The 22,133-nt window shown below is 40.5% G+C and overlaps 1 protein-coding gene across 2 annotated transcripts in view; it reads left to right on the top strand.

The window, feature by feature from the left end:
* The window catches only part of prkar2aa (protein kinase, cAMP-dependent, regulatory, type II, alpha A), a 46,397-nt gene that overhangs the window by 2,137 nt on the left and 22,127 nt on the right, over window positions 1-22,133 (top strand). The window lies entirely within an intron of this gene.

Here is a 22,133-nt window from a genome sequence, read left to right as displayed (position 1 = left end):
AGCTACACTTGACATATTTTAAATTACAAGGTGTTTATGTAAAATGTGTTTTGCACTTTTGAATGTTAACATTCCATATATCCTGTTACATTGTGTTGAAGTGTTAATATGCTTCTTTGACATCACCACCTTGTGTTTGACAGACGGGAGGAAAAGTAAGCTTCTTGAGAGCCCGGATCTCCTCTGTGGAGCCGAGAGCAGTTTGGCCTACATCGCATCAGTGTGCTATAAAGCCAGAGGGCTTATGAATTGGGCACTTTGTGTTTTCTTAGTGAAATGATCCTCTTTGTCGGCGTCTTTGCAAATGTAACCATATCTTATTAGAAATGTGTCTTGCTATTCTTCCAGTCAAATAAATAAAGTGCACCCCGAGCAAACGCACAAATGTGGCTCAGTATCAGTGCTGCACAGAAATACTTGTGCATAAGTGTTGATCTAACATGTCATTGAAGGCCTGAATTGTGTTTCTCACTTTAAACATACTTATTGGTCAAACCCTGTTTTATCTACAAGCTAACCATATCTTATGCAGCCTTTCCCCTGTGCTGAACATTTTGTTGGCCCACCTTGTAAATTCGCTAAAAGCTTGTCTGGTGGTGAAAGCAGGATTAGGGTTTCTCTTCCTATGCGCTCACACATAAGAGTTCAGCTGCTGTCATACGGCTTTGACCTCAGCCGAGAGATCGGTGTGTGCGTATGTGTGCATGCATGCTCATGTTGTTTCTGCGTGTGTCTCTGGGTATGCGTGTGTGATTGTGAAAGCAGACAGCTGTGCTCGACTTACTTTCACACCAGTTTAAATTCCATCTCGGTTACCACATGTAGCAGTTCTTTAGTGTGCATTCTGATAATCAATCAGTTGTTGACTGGTTCCCACGTCACATGTGAGGTGCTAATAAAGCACACAGTTGAAAGTGTTTTGCTCCAGGGACAAGGTTTTGCCTGGATGTTGTAGGTCACACACATGACTTCCATGACATTAGATTATCCAGCCAGCCTTGTGTACACTACCCCCAGGGGATGTTCATTTCTGATGGGAACAACACAGGCCTCTATAATGAAAGAGATCATGTGCTCTTCTTGTCAGACCACTATTGTAGCCTATAGGTATAAAGAGTGCTATAGCGCCACTAGTGCAGGAGCACATGCTCAAACAATTTGGCATTGTGCACAAAGAACTAAAATATAGTACACTTGGCACTCTTAAATCTGTCTCTTAAATACACAAAGAGTAACATTATTTTTTAATTCCTGAGATGGAACAAATGAAAATGTTGTTCCTTTTCCATCGACCTGAAAGGGAACTTTGTCTCTATTATAAGTTTTGTAGTCCGATTTAACTTCTGATAAACTGGCACTCCTAGTTGTGTTTTGGTTCAGTGAGCGATGCGGTTACTTTTCAGTTGTTTTTAGGTCTCTGTAATGCAGAAGGCGGCAAACTATTTAATGTAATAAAACTTGCCGATTCATAAAATATTCACATATTTATTGCAGTGTCTGGACAGAGCATTTTCTCTCGGCCTGACTGGTACACTCTGTTATATATTTCAGTCAAAAGTCACTTTCTCACCTTTTGAACTTTGGTGACATTTGGTCGCTTTTGTGCTGTCCTTCAAAAAGCAGGAAAAGTCCACCCCAACACGGGATTGAACAAGTCTCTATAATTGACAGATATTTATAACAGATATCTAGATGAATTGGCGTGATGCTAATATACTCCCTAAATACATAAACTGTAACTGGCATTGCGTTCCCATGGACAACATACTCTTAAAACTGTGATACTGTACTGCCACAAGCTTTGTTTCCCTTCCTTTTCTAGTCTAAGTCCACTGCAGGATCACCCAACATGTCTAAGCCTCTTAACAAAAGGAGAGATTGTTTTCAGTACAAACTGTTGTGCCTCCATCATATGTGGTGATGTTGGGCCAAAGATTTTTAGGTAACCCTTTCAGTGTTTAGGCAGAGCAGCTTTTAAGGAGGAGAAGATGATGAATAATTGGAATAGGATTTACTAATGGCAAAATCATTGATTTTCATGATTCATTATTAATTGTTTGGAATTTAATTGAGACATTAAACACGAGATGGGCGCCTTATCTTTTATCACTACAGAATATCACCAAATGTTAATAAATGCTATATGGGAATGGTTCTTGTTTCTCAGCAGTATCAGCGGCAAAAAAAAAAAGAGGCTTATCATCCGGAAAGTACAGTAAAGCAAGCACCTGTCTCTGGCCTGGAATATGCGACAACATTTTCAAGTGAAAACAAATCTAACTTTGCGTTTTGGGCGTCAATTTACATGACAATGGTGCTCAGAGCCACTAAACTCGCATATTTTTAAAAATACAGATCCCAAGGTGCGACTTTTTGAAACCGCTTTAATGTGTATGTGCTTTCTTTGCACCCACTAGTGGGCCAATGTGAAGACGACATCGTTTTCAGTGTTTCGGCCATTTCTGCCTAAACTGACATAATTTGCCAAATGTTGTTGTGTAAACGCAAATCTTGTCTGAAACTAATGCAAAAAGGATATTTTGTCACTTGAAACATCGTCATGTAACCAAGGCTTTAACAGTGAAGTTTGAGCTTGGTGATGGAATATAAAAAAGGACTCAAACCGAGTTTCTTGCTTGGTTCAAACCACGCATCTTTCATGCTGTGTAGTTTGAATAGACCTGTCTACCAAATTCAAATAAATGGGAACAAAGTAAAGTGTGGCATTCATGCAAAAAAGAACCTAACAAGGATTTTTTTGTTTTTGTTTTTGTTGCTGGTCTGTGTGCTGTCAGTTGGCAGAACATGTTCACCAAGGGAAACAGGATGGGATGAATGGAAGCCTCTGGGACTAAAATGAGTTGGGCTTTTTATTAAAAGATAGATGGAGGAACAGATGAGTTCCAGGGATGATAATAGAAATGAATTAAATGTGTTTTCATAAGAAAGACAGCAGGGATGGAAAAGGGACTGCATGAAAAAGTGATTTAGGCTGGAAAGAGTCTGACAAAAAAAAAAAGCAGCTTCTTTTTCAACTCGGCAGAACATAACAAAGCTGTGTCGTGGAGACGACAAATTCACCGTGATAGATTATAGATGTGAACCTTAGCCTGTCTTGACTTCCAAGTGTCCAGATTTTGTCAGAATAATGGGGAATTCTAGCCAGTGAGAAAACGGTTAAAGACTAATCTTTCAAACCCTTAAAGTCTTGGAGAATATTTTTCTCCATCAAATGTCACTGTTATTATTTTAAGGACTGCTGTTCTGAAAGCGGAGGTCTTAGAGGGCCTTGCAGTGTCTTCCAAGTGTGTCATTTTCATCACGTCTGCACCATTTCCACAGTGCAAATTTTACCAGATCAGTAGGTGTTCATGTTTGACTATAGATGTTATTAGGCAGTCCAGCATAGGAAGACATAAAACCCATTGTTTTGTTAAACATACGTCTCCTAAAATTGCCAGCTGCTCTCCGATCACAAGACGTCACTGCCCCTGTATGTGAATTTCTGTTTTTCAAAAGGAACACTGTTATGAGTAAAAAAAATGGTTTCAGAGTGTTGATTTGCATAGATGGCGATAATCAGACCTAAGCTGGATCCTGCCCTGGTGAGGGCCCACTGAAGCTACATATTGTTTCTCTAGTGAGCTCCACCACATGACTGCAAGGGTCCTAATAAATGACAAAGACACAAGGTTCCACTTGTGGCCAATAATGTGGTCTGGAAGCACCGTCTGTGCTGGAAAATGTGTGAGAATGTCCATCTTTGCAGACCACAACATGTCTGTGTGGGGAGAAGACAAATGGATGATCCCTAACGAAACCAGACTTATTGCTGTTTCAATACACAACATGGTATAATTTAACATCGCTCACCTCGACCTATCTCCAGTGTTGCTTCTTCACCTCTTCTCCATTGTTTTTATTTTCCCTCCAGTTGCATGCGATCAGCATTGCACAGCGTTGCTATAGGTGCTGATAATTAGTGCAATGGGAAGAGCTGAAAGGTCCGTGTTCATTATCCTCTTCGGGCGCCGTGTGTGCCTTTGCATGTGTGTACATGGTTGTAAGGTTAAAAGCTAGTAAGAGCGTGTGCGTGTTTAAATTGCTGCGTGTACGTGTGTGTATTTCTCGGTGCTTGCGAGTAGCATTGTGCAACAGGTGACCTGATTAGTCTGCAGCAGTGTGTGCCCAGTGTGCCTTTAGCCTGCAGGAAAATCTAATACAGCCTCGCACCGAGACCAGTGGAACTGGCAGACTGACAGCACTAAGTGGTAAAGCCCTCAGACAGCTGATTTTACTCCGTCCATCTGAGCGTCTTGTGTATTTCCTCCTTTTTTTTTTTTTTTTTTACCTGTATTTATTGTGAACACACGAGAAACTGCACATCGTATTTACTAAAGCACTGCAGTTGTTTGCAAAAACAGAACTTTCCTTAAAAAGCCTTCAGCATGTGTCAATCTGAAAACACATGCCTGGATCTAGAGGTAAATCTAGCTTTTTGCAACATGGTGACCTGCACCAGCTCAACTGAGGGTCTGGAGTCGTCTCGCACAGTGCATGCAATTTTAAAGAAAACAGATCTTTCCCTGTATATGAGAACAAAATAATTATACAGCAAAGCTTCTATCAATACTGAGTATTTATGGTGATTTTGTTAAATGGCATTGTGATTATGTAATCAGGATTTCAGTACTGTTGCAGCTTCAGACCAATGCTGATTTACATGAAGTGTTTATTGGCTGAGAATAAACTGCTATGTCTCAGTTGTTAATCTATCTCACAACAAAAACTGACAAATATTCAAAATGCATGGGGAATTTGGCAGAGGCAATGGAGCAGCACAGTTGGAACTATCTGCTGCAATTATTCTGGTACCAGTACATCTTTATCTTCACAATAGCCCCCAAATGGTTCTGTTGGTTGTATCGGACAGCATTCCCATCAAAAACACGATTTGTCATTCAAGTCTTGTGTGACACTCACTCACTGATGGCTGTGATGTGCAACTTTGTGTATCAATGAGCTCTGAGAGCGCCAACAACCGTGCTGTGATGGGTCCAAAATTTGAAGTGGATGGAGTTCACACCAGCTAACATGCGTTATGTTTTTCCATCGCCTCCCGGGAGTTCTGCATTTGAGTTTCTCGTGAACTATGAAATGTCATGACTCAAACCAACTTTGTTCTCGTCTTTGCCACCTTAAGAAATCCAACAAATATTTTTGCAATGTATTTGAATGAAGGAGGGATTGAGCAAGGCACATGTGACGGAATCAGAAAGTCTTATCACTCACGTTGGCAAATTTCCCATTTTTTTTATAATGTTTTAGCTGTCTACCAATGACGCCGCCTCACCCTTTTCTTCACCAAAGTACTTTTGAAACGTTCCTCACGTTAATCAGCCTTTCACAGTTTTTTTCACATTTGGTTTTGCTATCATTCCTTTCGAAACTAGAATGCATGTTTGTCTACCTTTCCTGCCCACTTTCTTGCTGTCGCTCTCTTTTGATTCCCATCTTTCTGAAATTTCTTTCAAAACTTTGTGGCCATATCTCATTACACAGTCTCTACACATCATTATCTCACTGTTTTTCTTTGTATTTTTCATGCTACCTGTCTTCCTGTCAGCGTGCTTCTGTCTGCCATTAGACACTTTTTTTGTTAATTTCTGTCAATATTTTCTTTTCTAAATGAGTGTCATCTTGTAAAATATTATCAGGGATTGCCGGGTATTTTAAGTTCTGAGGCAACAAGTCGCAAATCAGTTCTTCTAAATTGTTTGGAAATGAGTCATTGGAAGTCCTTGTCAGTCTGCAGTAGTCTTTGTTTTTCTTTCTCTATGTACGTTACTGTGTCTCTGCATTCATTAACAGATTTTATGGCTAACAAGAGGGCACCAAAACAGCAAAGAGTTTGTTTAACATTATGATCCTTTGAGAAAGTCAGAGTGGCTTGCATAGATTCACATGTCAAAGTACAGGAAAATGCATCCATATTAAAAGAAACAAATGTCCAAAAACAAAAAAACAAAAGGAAATCAATAAAACCCAAAAAGAACATAGCAGGAGGACGAACCCTTCCCTGGGAAATGGGAAAGGCCAGTCACTGGCAGCGCAGGATGTGGTCCAACCTGGTGTGCTTGTATTTACTGATAGAATCATTTGAACTCTGGTCCTTCCTCATTCTCCGTCCTCGAGCCATCTTTAGCAGCCCAGCAGAAAAATGAGGAAATGGTTGGCGATGGGCTGGAAGGCCGTCACAGAACGGCTGAACATTATGCTCTGCTGCCCCTGTTTGTGCCTCACATGATCCTTTATCTTGCTCACGCATCAAGAGTCCCTGCTCAAGGTTTCAATGGCACATTTATGTAAACCTATTTACCTGATCCGCGTCATTAAGAATCTATACTTGACCTGCTTATTATTTATACAAGAGGTTTGTAGAAGCTGCCATTTCTGTAGTCCTCTGTCACTCTGTTCCTTCAAGATAATCTCAAAAAACGTCTGTGGCTTATCTATAACCATTTTTACTAGTTACTGGCTCGCCTTGGCCCTGGACCATGGAGCCTTGCTCAATTTACTTTGCAATATGTGCAACACATATTGGTTCAGATCATCCTGAAACTCTTCAGATAGGGTTTTTTATCGGTCCACACTAACCGTCACACTCCAGTTGATTTTTGTTTTTTCTTTTTAGCATTCCATCCTGGAAGAATTTTATTAGTATTATAACCTTTAATAGTCTTTATGACATTTTATGAAAATGTCATTAGACATCAGTGTCTTGTAGTCGTATTATTTTGATGATGATCTTTTCACATATAAAAAAAACTGTAGACTCAACTTTTGTTTTAATGTGGCTTGCAGAAATTTTATGAATGATTTAACCATCTCATCATTAAACCCATAAAGACCCAACTAGTTTTTAAAATCATACGTATCGCCTGCATGTCTTGATGTTGGTAGCATTCAAACATTAGAACCAATTAATTTATTTCCATGGGTAATAGCCAATCTGTTTCTGGCCTGTTTCCAACAGAGTCATGTAACTGTATTGGTTGAACTAGCCATTTATGTTTGTTTATCTCCACCTCAGACTTCATTGGATACCACAGTCAATAGGGTAACTGCCACATTTTTTTTCCATTTTGAAAAGGATGCAATACATTATCTTGATTTCTTTAAATGTCTGAGCTTTTGTCAGGCATGAGAAAAATTGTGTGAGTGGATATAGAAAAAAAAAGCTGTTTTCCAATGACCTTTTCAATGCTGTATACCAGTAGTTAAAATGTATGTGTTGCAATTGGTGAGCATCACAGCCTTGTCTAAATTGTTGTTTAAAGAACAAAATTGAGAGGCTGTGAACCCAAAACAACCCGCGTTCCTCTGTCTGGAGAGCAAGAGGAAAATGGTGGAAAAATGAACAGTTGCGTTTGTGTCACAACAGAGGCTGTTTGTGTAAAGAGATGAGGTTTAAGACATATAATTAAACAGATTTTTAAAGTGAAGAGCAAGCAATTGCCAACATGAAATTCATAGCGGTGTCGTAATTTAAAAAAAAAAATGTATATATACTTTCGTACTGTAAATGTAGATTGTTATTAAACAGAAGGAGCAAAGAGGAGAAGGACAACGTCAGGCATGGAATAAGATGGAAGATAAGAAGAGGGAGCAAGTTCCAACTGCAGAGGATGTGGGATTCAGTTCTTAAAGTGATCCGTCTTGTGACTCCACATCCGTCTGTCCTGAGAAGCAAATGCTTTAGTAGTTTACACTTTCTCCTCTTGCACTTTAAAGGCATCAACACATTTGAAGTTACAATTTATTCCAGTGAAGGTCACATTTCTTTGCTACATTTGAAACTAGGATTCTGTGTACTCATCCAGCAATGTAGCTGCTTTACATTGTAAAAGTCAAAAACTGTCTTTTGCAGGTAGTTGTATGATAGTTTTGAGAAAGCGTTACCCGAGTTAGTTATTTGTAACTAATTTGATCTGCCAGCAGGTTGACCATTACAAACGGTGTTATACTTAAATTTATCAGCCTTTTTTTTTTCTTTTTCTTTTTCCTGGTGGAAATAATGGCTGCTTACTCAATGCAGTAACTGCAAGAGTAGATAAACCAGCAGTTCATGTTTGTCCATGTTTCCCAAACTGGCAATGTAAGATAAAAGTCAATTGTCAAACAGTTGCAGGGTTAGTGAGCTACCTGACATTGATATTTTTGACTTTCGACACTTGTACAAGAAACACACAGGAGAACACAAGCAAAGGAATAAATGGTTCATGGAGATAGAATTGGTTTCTTATGTCATAACTGTCTATGGATTTGGTTTCATATGTCATAACTGTGGTCGGAATGACGAAGCACGTTCTCACCCTGTCATATTCTTACATTTTCCTTGTTGTGTTCTGAAGTCAATCTTCAGACACTAAGGTCTTTACCATTCCATTTCATTTATTATCCTATCCCATCCCTCTTTCTAGCCGTCAGTCTCTTGTCACACATAAGCCTTCGCTCTCTCATCTTGTTTCTCCTGAACCTGCCGCTTCATTCTCTCAATCCCCCCCGTCTCCTTCACTCTACATGCACTGGTCTCTATGTACAGGCGCAATCTCATTAGCCGAGATGGCTTAGAGAGAGAAGGGGTTATTAGGGCAGTTGATCCGAACCGTCTTTGGCACGGTAAGAAAAAAGAATTAGGAAGGGAGGGATAAGGTAGCACAAGAAGGGAAAACATGAATGAAATAAAGCAATTGAATGATAAAAAAAAAAACTGTGTGGGTTTGAGCAAATGTTAAATACCAGCCAAATGCAGTTCAATTTTGACTCTAACTTCTTAGCATGTCTGCCCTTGTGGCCTCTGCAGCAGATGTGTTCTCAATATTATTCTGAGATATTTTGAGAACATTTTGTAGCAGTAACAGTAGTTTCAAAGCAAAACTTTAGTGGTTTTCTCAGTGCTTTATAGTTGAATTTCCTTCTCAACAAGTATTGCTAAGTGGAGATTATTTGACTGCTACATAAAGCTTGATTGTTTTCCAATGATGATTTAAAAAAACAAAAGAGTCACTGATCTACATTGTGCTCTGTGGGTAGGTCATTTTTACCTCCTCAGCCAAAAATCCAAATGACGTTCAAAGCTATGAGGCTGCACTTTCTTACCAAAGTTGTGTTAGAAATGGGTATCAAAAAGGTTAAACACGTCAAAATCAGCTCTAAGTAGAAGAGACATGAAGGTACAGGTGAGAGACGGGTCCCAGGTGGGTCAGCTGGTGGCCAACTGTGGTTCATCGTGTTCCTCAGATTCTCAGCTTTTCAGAGTGTGACCCTGTACAAAGTGATGGATTAAATGAGGCGATAAAGCAACGGGATTTCCATGTCAATGAACACCATGACAATTCTTTTAATATACAGCCTGGCTGTAATTCATCCCAAAGGTTTTCTATTGGGTTTAGGTCAGGACTTCTTCTTTTGTTTTTGGGGTGGCTGAATTGCTGTTGTTCTCAATCTTTTCCATTTTGTTAAAGTACTATTAACAGTTGATTGTGGATTATTTTGTAGTGAGGAAATTTCATGGCTGGATTGATTGCACAGCAGTCGATCACTGTACCACGCTGGAATTTGCGGAGCCGAGACCGACCCATTCTGAAATAAATGTTTCTAAAAATAGTCTGCAGGTCCAGGTGCTTGATTTGTAGACACCTTTGGCCATGGAAGTGACTTGAACGCCCAAACTCAATGACTTGGATTGCCAATCAAATAATTTTGTCAATATAATGCATGTTTATATTTGTGACTCTCTTGCTTCAGTCGTATGTTTTGTATATGTTACACGCATACATGCTGGGGATTGATTCGTTCCTTAGTCTGACCTTAGACCAATGTGAGATATAAAGTTTCATAATAGCTTGCAGACCTTCTGCGTAAACATAATACTTTTGCAGCTGGAAGCAAGTGTGGTTTTTTTGGGGATGGGATGATGACTGTTGGTTTCCTTCCAATTGGCTGTTAGTGCAGACAGCTGAAGAGACAAAGACCAGCATGTGGCTGGAGGCTGCATCACACCCAGCCTCAGACATCATTCTGACTCCTCACCCGGATAGTTAAGTCAACTCGAGGGTCACTCTAAGGAAAATTAATTCCTACTTTGCCTTCGCTTAAGCTTGTCGAGTGATTCGACGCAGTAGACTTGGTGATTGTTTGGGTCACTTATGAGGTCATATTGAACCTAAATTACATATTTTATTCTCTGTAATTGGGCTTTAACACCCATGTTGGTCCAGACCATGATGCACTTTTTGAACAACTCTAAATCTAAATTTGGTACATTGTCGTTAGTACAACTTGCTTTCACGCATGCTTTTGCCACTGTGGTCTACACGCCACACCAACTGGTAGAGTGTAATGTTCCTATGACTACTGAGCATGACGGGCCATGTTAATGTCGCCATGTCCAGTGTTCAGTCATGTACTTAGTGCAACAAAACTTAATGCTGTGTAGGAAGCAGTAGTGCAGAAAAGGAAAACTTAGATTGAAGAGCTGCACTGCCGCAGTGTGAAGCCGTTTAAGAAGCATTTACTGACTTTAGTGTACAACACTGTTGTTAGGAATTGTTGATAGTTCAGGTTTTCTGACTAAATATCAATGATGCATTACATTTTGATGTGGTTGGGATTGTTGGCATTTTCCTTGACCTCGTTTGTTCAAATGCAATATGCTCTTTGAACACGCCACAATACATACGTCATTGGATGATGGGAGCTGCTTAAGCTCAGACTTGTGGAGTATGTGAGGCACCGTTGTGGAGTGCGATCATCTCTTCAGGACGATCGCTGTGGCTGTTTTGATGGGCACCGGAGTGTGAGTAATGTTGCTACACAGATTCCAGAACTGACGAGAGTCAACCCCCCCACCCAAAAAAAAAAAAAAAAAAAGAAATAGCAGGTGTAAAAGCACTCTCAGAACAACCCTTACGGGCTTGATAGAAACCATGGGCCCTTGTCGAAAGTCAAAGACAGATTGTGTTGAATCGTTGGTAAATATTTACTGCAAAGATTGTGTCTTTAACGTAGTGTCCTCTAAACTGGCAGCCATGGTCACCATATAAAAATCTGGCCTTGAAAGTTCTCCCAGCCTTGTTGGAAGTGACAGCCAGTCTCCTCACCGAAATGTGGTTTAGATAAATGAAACTGGCATTTTTTTACATGGCTTTATTCTGTTTATTTGCATTGCCTTGATATACTTTTGTTCAGCTGTTTTTCAATTGCAGTTGGGATCATATGTTTGTTATGTTAAATAATTTAGTATCTAAAAGGTAGCGATATAGTTAGAATTGTACATTTGTACACGTACTGTGACTTGTACCAAACAGCCCAAGATTTTCTTTTTAATTTCAGACTGCAGAAAGTGAAGGAGAAGAAAAGTTTGCAGTAGTTTGCGCTGGCTGTTTAGATTGTTTATTTAAAGTTGTATATTGTATGAGCAGCCTTTCTTCCTGTCGTGGCCTGTGTTGCTAGAAACCTAATTAGCATGACACACACTTGGTTTGACTCGACTCAAGTACCTGCTCAAACATTCCTGGTAGTTTCAGAGGCATAGCAAGTAGTGCCCACCAGCTATAAGGCAGATTATCTTGAATTTAACGACCTAACTCTAAACATCAACTGGAGAATGCAGAGCTTTAGAGGTTCTTTTGTGACTTTAAATGGTCATGTAATGAGAGACCAGATTGGCTTTGTTTATGTTACTCCCCAGTGGTTTGATCAGAACATGTTTCTTTTTCTTACAAGGCATCGCTGACTGCCTGTTTCTTTCTGTAGTTTGAAGTTTTACCACTTCGGGGCTTTTGTTTAGGCCATACAATATGCTGTATTCATGGGTTGATGCAATTCAATTTCTTTTTTACATGAGAAATGAAAACGTTTCAGTGAAACCCCACCTCACCCATATAAAATGTACTTGCCACGTGATAAACTGTCCTTAACTTGGATGTTGTGGCCTGAGCCATGTTTGCCTTTGCCGCCTGCAAGGTTGACACATCCAATGCTGCTATCTCTGGGGTCACATCTCTTAAATAATTACAGGCCCATTGCTTGTGGGTTCTCCGTGTGGTGTAGGAGCAATATGTTTTAATGAAACGAGTGCCTGGAGCTAAGGACTATAAATTATTTGTAGGATCACAGAGGGTAAATGTTGCAAAGAGCCTCGAGCAACTTGGTTCATGAACCTGTGTCAAGTTAAATAAGAAATTAAAATTCTGTCATCTGCTGTGTGAAGAGGACACAACGCAACACCGCACAACAATCCTGTGGTTGCACCAATTTTAACTGTACAGCTTAATACAGATATTGTAGAGCAGCAACACAGGTTTCCTCTTACAACATATTCAGTGTAGCATTGTCAATGTATTGTATAAATTATACATTTTATGACAATATATTAACCAACCAGTTAAACATTGTTAGATTTAGGGATGGGTCTGATCCAGTATCTGTATCGGGTTCCGATATGAACGTAATTCACAGATCGGAAATTTCCGATCCAACCTGCGGAGATTTCTGATACTTGAAGCTGCATCTGTGCTTCTGCTGAAATGAGTCCACATGTGTTTCTTGTTCCGGCTGCTCTGCTCTGCTCGCTGCAAAATGTGGAATGGATTTCCTGAACAGAGGCGGGTCTCAATGAGATGCGGCGTAATGAGCCAAGAAATCCTTTCCATAGTTTGCAGCCATCTCGGCATGCTACAGGAGTACCACAATCCGTGCTTTCCGACTTTTCATGACATGTCGCTGTTTGGATGGATTTTACACTCAAAGCACTTCAAAGTATCGACGGGAATGTTTGTAAAGGCATTGCACAGTGAGGCGGAGGCTCGGCATCCAGACGTCACCGTTTTAAAACGTCAGCTCATTCCTCCGCGGTAGCAGGCGATTCACACCTCTGTGAAGCTGCGTCATACTCCACGCCTAACTCCTTGAAAATAGTCCCAATCATTTGTGTTGTGTTCGAGCTGTAAAGACTGCAGTTTGTGCTGCGCTACTAAAGAATTTCTCCAGGAATTAATAAAGTGATTCTGGTTTTAAATATAGAACCAGTTTATTATGAGTGATGACGTCACGCAGACCCCCACATTGACCAAAGTGAACAAAATAGTTTGTACTGCTTCCTTTTCTGACCTTATACTAACCTGAAGTTGCCTTTTGAGAGAATACATGCATACATTCGTACATTTCATACTTTACTGTAGAGATTAGTTTATTACAGCCTCATATAAAATCAACAATAATAATATTATTAAAGCAAACAGCCCTGGTATCAGAATAATATCGGTATTGGCAGATTTTCAAATTTAGGTATCGGATCAAAGTCAGAAACCCTGGATCGGTGCATCCCTAGTTATATTAGTTGTTTTTTGCACTCTTTGTTGACTTTTCTGTTGTAGAAGTTTTGTTTCAGTGGGCTGGCCTAACTTGTTGTCATTTATCCTAAACTTAAGTCAAATTACTAGTTACCATAGTGACAAACTAAAGAACCATGTACATCTGATAATTTTACATCTGCAAGTTAACTCAAACACATTATCAACTCCTTTGTAAAACCACTGTAGTTTTAATAGTTTCAAGATGGTTTTGAACGAAATTTTCAAAACTGCTGGGGATCAAATCATGAGCTGAACTCGTGTTGTACTATGATGTTAGTTTTTGTAGCAATTCCTAGTAGCATGCTTGTTTTTGTTCCACAAATGCACTTCTTTGAAGGAAGGACACAGGATTTCAATGAGAAGAAAGTTCTTTCTATCCCCCTGAGAGAAGAAGACATGGGAAAAGCTAGCCACAAAAAAATCATTCAAATTGGGAACTCCCATGGTTAAGTTTTAGCTCGCTTTCCTGCACAGTGCATTGGTTTTGAATATGTGCCTTTCATTATAGATCAAGATTGATGCTTCTTATTCACAACCAAAAACCTGAAGTGGTGGAATGTTGATAGTTAAGTTTTGTGATATTCAAAAAAGCAGAAGTGTTGTAAGATCTGCAGTCAATGACAGTGACCTTGCCAAGGTTTAGCCTGAGAGTGACTTTTTTTTTGCTGTAGAACGACGGTCAGGTCAGTAATTAGCTGGTTAAGTAACTGCTAGTGGATTAAGTTGACACTAAAACCATGTTATTTAAGCTAATGCGTGGCATGGGTTGTACGTCTAGCTATTGCAGTTTGGTGTCTAGGGATAGAAAAATATTTTCTTGAACCGTTGCTTCTAACACTTTGACTACACCATCTGTCTGTGTAACCGAATGGGAATATTATACTTGTAACTACCACAGATCTTAAATAAGCACATCCTCATCGTATTTTTAACATATTGCGAACATGTATGCATGTACTGCAATTGCTACTTTTTCCAAAGCATATAATTGCCAGTAGCAGTTATTCTGCCAATATGCCAACTTTGCAACCTAAAAACCTTTAGTGTGATTGCCACAGTAACTTGGAATCCCAACATTGTAATCAGATTATGGTTGTGTAAAGTGTATGATCCCATAAAAGCAACTATGAACGTAATTTTCGCTGACAAAGTTAATGCCGGTAGGAACATGAGTCAAGACATGTTTTTTGTAGCCTTGTCATGCGCGTTCCCAAAGCTGAGTCAAAAGTTGTTCAGCTTACTCACATTGGTCCATACATTTAGCTTCATCAGGTCTTAATTTCAACACAATATATTCTTTGGAAGTTACTTATTTGTTTTCACAACCGTTGTTAACACCACAGAAAATCAACGATTTTTCCAGTTTTTTGCCAGAGCTCCTTTTATGCTGCATAAATAAGTACGGCTATCTTTTTCAGCAAAACCCAAATGTTAACTGTGTGCTTGTGCTCAAAAGCTAAGGTAGCCACTTAGTAGGAGCAAACATGCTGACAAGTTGAGTAAGGACAGAAGTACACTTAAAAATCTAAAATAAGCTGTATTTATTAAACAAAGGAAGTGTGTGATCAGGGAATTCATGTGTGGTGAGGGTGAAGCTAAATACGTTATTTCTCTGCTTTAGAGTTAAAATGCATCATGTTCATTTTGGGGTGGTTATAATATATCCAGCAGCACCTTTAGAATATAGGTTTTTGAAGGAATGTTGTTTTTACAGATTTTTATCAAAACACTATCTTTGTCTGTGAACATCCAAAGTTGTGTCAGTTCAGATACTGCCGTCTGCTCGTGACATGGATCAGCACAGACAGTAGGACAAACAGGAAATGCAACATGTAAATTCAGGATTAAAGGGGTTAAGTGACATCATAAAACCTTCTGGTGCTGGGAAAGGGTTAACACTGGTGCAGCTATAAGCAGGACAGGGCTTCTTCCTTTTAAGGGCTGAAGTCTTTGGGAGAGCATGATAGTGGGGATGAGATACTGGGAAAGGGAATGAGTCACATAAGGGGCAGTAAAAGACAGTTTTGTATGCAAGAAATGGAGAGATCAAAACAATTGAATGTAGTGTAGGGAAGATTTGCATGGGGAAGAATATTACAATGCCAACAGAACACCATATACAAATATCAGTGACGAGAGGAAGGTTGAGGATATAGAGGATGAAGGGACTTGGCAACTCAACGATTCTTTTTCTTGGCAACAATAGAGAGAATAAAACTGACTCAACTGGAGAATAGAGAGATGCCCAACAGGTACAGCAGACAAGGACACAAACAATGCTGTAGAGGAAAGAGAAGAGACAGACAAAGAAATATGGGCAAGGTAGTTGTTACAAAAATATGAAAACATTGAGGAAATGTAGGAGTGAGGAAGGAAGTGTTGTACAGGGAAGGGTGAGTTAAATTACATATAAAGTGATCTATTAGACTTGGCTATTTAAGCAGTGTAATGGACCAATACTCTTCCATGAATGATGAGCAAGCATGTGTCTGTGTGTGCTTCAGTCATACATCTTTATACATTTCTCTTCCCGTGTTGTCGACATCCTGTCAATGTATATCTCTCTTTATTACATCTGTGTTGTCAATTCAACACAAGCAAGTTCTCTACACTATGGGACAATGCTGTGAGAGTAGGAATAGAGTAGTAGAGCTTACATGTATGTCATTCCCATGTTTACACATGAATCACGTTATATCATATCTGACAGCTCATTTGCATCTGCATGTTTCCGTCATGGCAGCATTCCATCCTGAGGTATAACCTCAGGATAAAAGAAATCTGCAGACGGTACCAGTTCATCCTGTTGGCCTTTTGTTAAATAGTGACGGGTGTCTCTCTGGGAGACTCGAAAGGCAGTTTCCAGTAGTTACAGGTTTGTTCAATTTCTGCACCGAACCAAAGTGCCCTTTGGCTTATGCAGTACCTCTCCATTTCTAGATACACCACACTGCTTGTATCAAAGCCATGCAGTCCTCTAAATCCTACCCTGAATTGTGTGGTAAAGCTTTACTTATTCTCTCTTTACTGTTGTAACTTATAGTACACAACTCCCTTTAATGAGGTTGTAGTGCCACTTTGCCAGCATTCTTCATCATTTTTGTCTCTGTGCTCCTTCAGAATATACAGCAGTCCTCATTTCAAGGTTGTTTTTCTCCATGCAGAAGCATTTGCTCAATTTGTTGTCTTTTATTTTGCAGCCATGGCCCCAAGCAAAGTTATTGACCTGAGCACGTCAGTTGAGACCGTCTTATTTGCTGTAATCTTCCCTTGCTTGTTTTAGGATTTGAACTGCCACTGCCACCCACATCAATATGTAGTGTCATAACAGTCTGCACAAATTAAATCTGTGGTATTTTCTCAGCTGACTTTCATATGATGCAGCTGGTGGCAAAGAGCAGCCTGTACTAATAATGCACACAGATGTTTGATTGTCATGATAAAGACTTCACCTCTAAAAAACATCCCTCTGATGCTGATCCAGAATGCTGTTGAGCATTGAATTGTGTGCCCAATATTGCAGGCAGCGATAATTGGCATGTTGTTTCAAACTTATAATTTGACTCTGGTATGACGCACTACAATCAGCAGAGTACGTCAGCAGTCCTGCTACCTGCATCACACTACATATTTTACTGAGCATGACACAGAAGAAAAAATAAAGCCACCTGGTTTGTTATCTGCTGTCAGCCCTTTCTCTTTGTATGTTGCCACGAGTGACTGCACGTCAAAACATTGAACATAAAATATCAGAAAACAATACTGGACTCCAGCGTCAACCCTTTCTTGAGTGTATTGTGTGCTTGGCTGAAAGTGCTCATAGGATATTGTTATGGTTTTCTCACCACCCGAGTATCGGCCAAGCACTTATAAAATATACCGGAGTCAAACTTGTAGAGTGAAATCTTTGTGTTAGGTTCCAGCAAAATGCTGCAAAAGGAAGACCGTTTTGTCGCCTCTCACATCCTGAGATTAGTGTTTCCATTTTTATGATGTTTTGATTTTTTTGCTTCATGTTGGATTCACATTTAAGTCAGCGCAAACCAGAGTTTGTTTAGCCTACAAGGACTCCTGAGGTTGTGTCTTCCTGGGATGGTTTAGCGAAACCCTTAATCGAGAATGTGTGAAGATAGTCGAGGGACAGAAGAATAACTGAGTCTTGACAAGACACATCAAATCTCAGTGAAAACCAGTTCCATCTGATGTTTACATTTTAAAAACACGTGTGTTTTTGTAAAACGTAGTTTAAATTGCATTGATGGATTCAGTACTGCCATTCTGAGCCACACGGTTGGTGTCGTGGTTAACACTTGTCTCGCAGCAAGAGAGAGAATATCCCTGGACTGAGGGTACATCCACACGATGAAAAAAACTCTTTCTTCTCCCCAGCCTTCTCCACACCTCAGTATGAACACGGCTCAACACGAGGCTTCAGGGCATGTAGTGCCAGTGCCAGGCCTTTAGAGGCACCGTGACTTACTGAACACACTTAAAACGCAGAAGACAAAGCACATAGACATTTAGAAGTAGATTCATGCTATGAAACTCTATATAATTCTAGTTCAATAGGTCTACGGCCGCACTCTTCCTGCTGTTTGCGTCATGTAGCTTGTGGTCCATGCTTGTTGTGGTCATTTGACGTCGCGGACCGTGCTGGGGGAAGAGGGGGGGTGATTACCGCTTCTTTTTTCCACAGATGATCGTCTTTGCCATCCACACCCCAGGGGATTGGATGGCACTAGCTGGGGTTTTAAAATTTCCCCACTCTGGGACCTGTGTTTTAAAAAAAAAAAAAAAAAAAAAAAAAACTTCTTTGCGCTCCTAAAACACCACCTCATGTGGATGACGGGCCTAAAACGGCATGTTTAGGTGAACCGGTTTCATGGTGTGGACGGCCCCCGAGTGTGGTCTGGGGGTCCTCCTTATGTGGAGGTTGTATTTTGTCTGTGCATGCATCAGCTTTCTCCCACAGACTATAAACAATTGCTTGAGTTAATTGACGATCCCACATTGCCTGGAGGTGCGAATCCTGTCTCTCTGTGCTCACCCCCTGATGGACTGGTGACCTGTCAAGGATGTACTCTGCCGTCGCCAGCTGGGATCTGCTTCAGTCTCTGTTGAAGTGGCTTTGAGGCAGGATTGCTGGACACATTCTTTGGACGCGTTCTTTAACGATTCGTATTAGAAGTACACTCACTGCAAAGTAATCCTAAAACATCTTCAGCTGGGGTTTTTTTTTTTTTTCCATTGATTGAGACAGTGTTTTCCTCTTTATTATTTGCTCTTGGATTCAGTGACGGAGAAAAATTTCAGTTTGTTGTTGAGTGGGCAGTTTTTCCAAAGAAAAGCCTTACTCATGTATGCATGTGCAGCCTGCATGCCACAGTTTAAATGTGTTGCACACAATTTACATTAACTTGATTAGTGCAAACATTATGTATAGTTTGATTAATTTCCACATTAGCTTGATATTGGAGTGCAAGCTCTCGGGGCTGGAATTAAAGCTAAGGTCAGCACATCAGCATGTATTGACTGCCGACATGTAGAGGCAGAACTACATATATCTCATCTGAGTAGGAGGACATGCAGAGAGAGGATTTATGTTTTCTGTTTGAATGGGTGCAGGGGAGGGATGAAACAGGACAGAAGGTAAAAATAAGAAGGGGAAACTTGGAGAAAATAGAAGATATTCTGACAACATATCATGATAAAAGACAGTAGCTCCAGGTTCGGAGAAATGAAGACACTGATCAAACTGGTGACAGAGGAAGCTCCTGCAGAAGTGATGCCAATTAAGTGTGCAAGAAAAGGTCATTTCAGCTGTGAGCTGCATGCAAAAAAGGAAATTTAATGTTTGGTATTAATTCATTGTGTAGTAAATATCCGTTTTGATTGAAAAGGAAACTCACTTTTGTATTTTCATGTAAAATGTTGCACATGAGTGTTTTGAGGGCATGGCTCTGGAGGGATTTTGCATTTGAATGTATACGTGGGTGTGCAGTAGGAGACTGAAGCTGATGTGCTTTATTGAGTCTGCTTTCCAGTTTGCCAGTTGTGCGTCTCCCACCTCCCCTTGTGTATGCGTTTGTGCGTTTGTGCATCGGGCTGCACACATATCCTCTCCTGTATCTTTGGCTCTGGCTACTATACTGTGTGTGCTCTCGTGAATGATTAAGCTCGTGTGTGTGCAGGCTGACAGTGACGTCCAAAGCTGTGAGCTTGGGAGGAGCTGCAACATGTGAGGGAAGCTCCCCGCTCCACATCTGACCCTGCTGTTATCAATCAGGCCTTGAGAGGAGGAGAGAGAGTGAGAACGTAGACATGAGCAGCGAGGCTGATGGGACAGGTTGAAAAAAGACGAGCGGGGTAACAGATGGGGTGGCACTATGGCTGAACGGGTCATGTGTTTTGGATGAGGGGCTACCAAAACAGATTCAGTACAGCAACGAGGAAGGAAACGTGTCTGATTGTAATGTGATTTGTATCGAATCTTAGAATGTTTGAAACAAGACACAGATGCACAGTTTAAAATGGGAGACAATAGAAATTCTTTGCTTTTTCTCACCGGCAGCAAAATATGACCACTTCAAGCATTTAGTCATCTGCAATTTTGTCAGACAAAGCTTGGTACAAGCAAGGTCTTGTTTTCATACCTCATTACATTAAACCCTGTGATTCCCAAACTGTGGTACATGATCCACCAGTGGTATGTGGGGCAAGTCAAAAATAGATTTTTTTTTCTTTATTAGAATTTATTTGTAACTACAAATATCAAAATTAGAATGAAAAAAAACCCCCATGAAATTCATATTTAAAATATGTTTCATAGCTAATAGGGTAAGCCTTTGCTCCTATAATTTCAGGTCTCATATAATGGTGGTACTTTTGCAGAGCTCCATGTTTTCTCAGGTGGCACACACAGGTTTATTGCAGTGGTTGCAGTGTTTTTTTTTTTTTTTACAAAGACAAATCTGGAGTTGTTAAAAAGAACAGTTCTTCTTCCATTCAATAAAATGGCAAAATAGATTCTCCTGTTGTCACACTGCAGCGGAACATAGGAGGGACTCCTAGCTTAGCATTTGGTTTAGATCCTGACGGAACAGTTAGTAATCCTGTAATATTGGGATTTACAGGTGCTCGTCCAAAACAGCCCTACCACAGAGATTCAAAATAATTTTGGAATTCTGGGAATCATTGAGATTACATGACTCTAAATGACTCTTCAGCTGCTCCCTGATGGTGACATAAACACAAACTGGCCATTTAGGTTACTGAAATGGCAGGAAGATAAGCCCTTGAACAATGGAAGAGCACTGTCCATCTCTCACCTGTGCTTCTGATTTGCGTAAATGTTCCCGATGTTGGTTGACTCACTCCCAGAATGGCGAGCTTGATGGACAGACTTGTCAGACAGACTACATTTGATTTAGCCTTTATTACCAGTGAAACTCTATTTCGATGTCTTCGTGGCTTGCGGATTCTGGATCTATTGCTTTATCTGAAACAGTTCACCGGTTTAATCAGTTTACGGTTGTTTTGTTGAAACAAAAAAACAACAAAATGCGGAATTATCGGAACTTGAAGTGTCTCATGCGCAGTGGCCACATTCATGCTTTTGTCTCCCTTGTAGCTACATAGATTAATCTATTGAATTAATCCATTTGAGCAGAGAGACGGCTGCACACTGAGAATGGTTGTAAGGGAAATCAATGGAAAACACCAGACCGGGTCAGATGAATTGCTCCTTTTTTCCCCTTTATTCACCTATTCACTCACTAGAACCTATTTGTCCTGTGTTTTCTACTCGTATATACATTATACACGCACATATGTAACCCAACACTCTGCAGCGTTCTGATTATATCTCTGTGTGCTTTTTTTGTACCGGATCTTTCTTTCCATATCACAAGCTGCTTATTTGTCATCATTCATCAAGGACGACAATTTTGTGCGTTTTTTTTTTCTATTCCTCTTTTTCCTCCCTCACATCAGAGCAGATCTCCTACTATCATCCCTTCTGCTCTGTCTTTTTTTATTCTCCCCCTCTGGTTCTCCCTCTGTCCTCCCCTCTACCTTCCTTTTCCTCTTCCCTCCATCTGTTAATGCTGTTATAGCAGTGAGTGGGTGTATATGGATGAGGGAGAGATAGAAAGAAAACATGAGAGAGGATGTCGTGGTGGTGGTGGTGGGGTGATCTACCACTTGTTACAAGCTGGTTAGAGGCGAATGGGGGTGGATGGTGGCTGAGAAGGGGGAGGGGGAGAGTGAAGGGGGTAGTGTTGTTATGGCAATGAGATCTTCTTTGTGTTAGGTAACCAAGGCAACTTCAGGCGTACACTTGATACAGCCAGCGTCACCACCCCAACCCAGCCCGCTCAGCCACATGACCGTAGGGAGAGCACTTCATACATTGCACCCTCAGGCTCACGCACCCACACATTAAAACACACACACACACACACACACACACACACACACACACACACACACACACACACACACACACACACACACACACACACACACACACACACACACACACACACACACACACACACACACACACACACACACACACACACACACACACACACACACTGCCCTTAACAGACCAAACTGCATTCTCTGTGAGTGATAAAGATGCTGCATGAATCATTTTCACTTTGGCTGCAACATCAGGACCGATCATGGGCTGCTCAGCATAGTTTATTT

The sequence above is a fragment of the Blennius ocellaris genome (assembly GCF_963422515.1).
Source record: "Blennius ocellaris genome assembly, chromosome: 5".
Classification (NCBI taxonomy): domain Eukaryota; kingdom Metazoa; phylum Chordata; class Actinopteri; order Blenniiformes; family Blenniidae; genus Blennius; species Blennius ocellaris.
Note: the sequence above shows the minus strand (reverse complement) of the source record. Positions and strands in the feature narration are given on the sequence as shown.